We start from the raw sequence: 703 nt of genomic DNA on the forward strand, positions 1-703 counted from the left end.
CCCCTGCTGTGGACTTCTGGAGGATGAAATTTGCGACTGGATCAAACGGACATCGAAAGAGGGATAATCAGAGGTTTCTGCTGTGCTTTTTCAATGAAAAGACTGGCATATTTGGCTGGCTATATACAGCCAGAATATTTGGCTGGTAAATCAGGCTTACTTATCTCCATTTGGGTGGAGGGGGTGTTACCAGGTGTCCAAGCTGGCTCCTTAGCCATTCTAGAGTTACCCCCATGCTCTTTCTGCTCTGTCTGCCTCCCTCTACATATGCAGAAACTCACAGGTATAGATGAGTGCTTCCTCATTAATCTCTCAGAAATTGCTCTCTCTTCTCCAGTCGCATTGCTTTAGATCGGGCTCTCATTTCTCACCTAGGCTTTTAACTCAAACCAGCACTGGTCCTCTGCCACCAAGTTTTAGCCATCTATTCATTTAGGCGGTGTGATCCTTCTAAAACACCCCTCCGATTACATCAGCCCTCCATAAAATGCTTCAGTGGCTTCTTATTGCCCTGAGGACAGAGCGCAAACTCTCCGGAGAGGCAGTGGCTTCCCTCCACCATCAAACTCCATCAGATCTTCCCACCCCTAGCTCTTGCTGTTTCTCTGGGGAAGCTTTTTACTTTGGCCATGAAATGTTTTGTGCCTTCTGTGTGCATGCACTGGATATAAGTCATCATGTCTCCAAGAGTCTACTTCCTCCA

The sequence above is a fragment of the Nannospalax galili genome, unplaced genomic scaffold, assembly GCF_000622305.1.
Source record: "Nannospalax galili isolate Female #2095 unplaced genomic scaffold, S.galili_v1.0 scaffold411, whole genome shotgun sequence".
Taxonomy (NCBI): Eukaryota; Metazoa; Chordata; class Mammalia; order Rodentia; family Spalacidae; genus Nannospalax; species Nannospalax galili.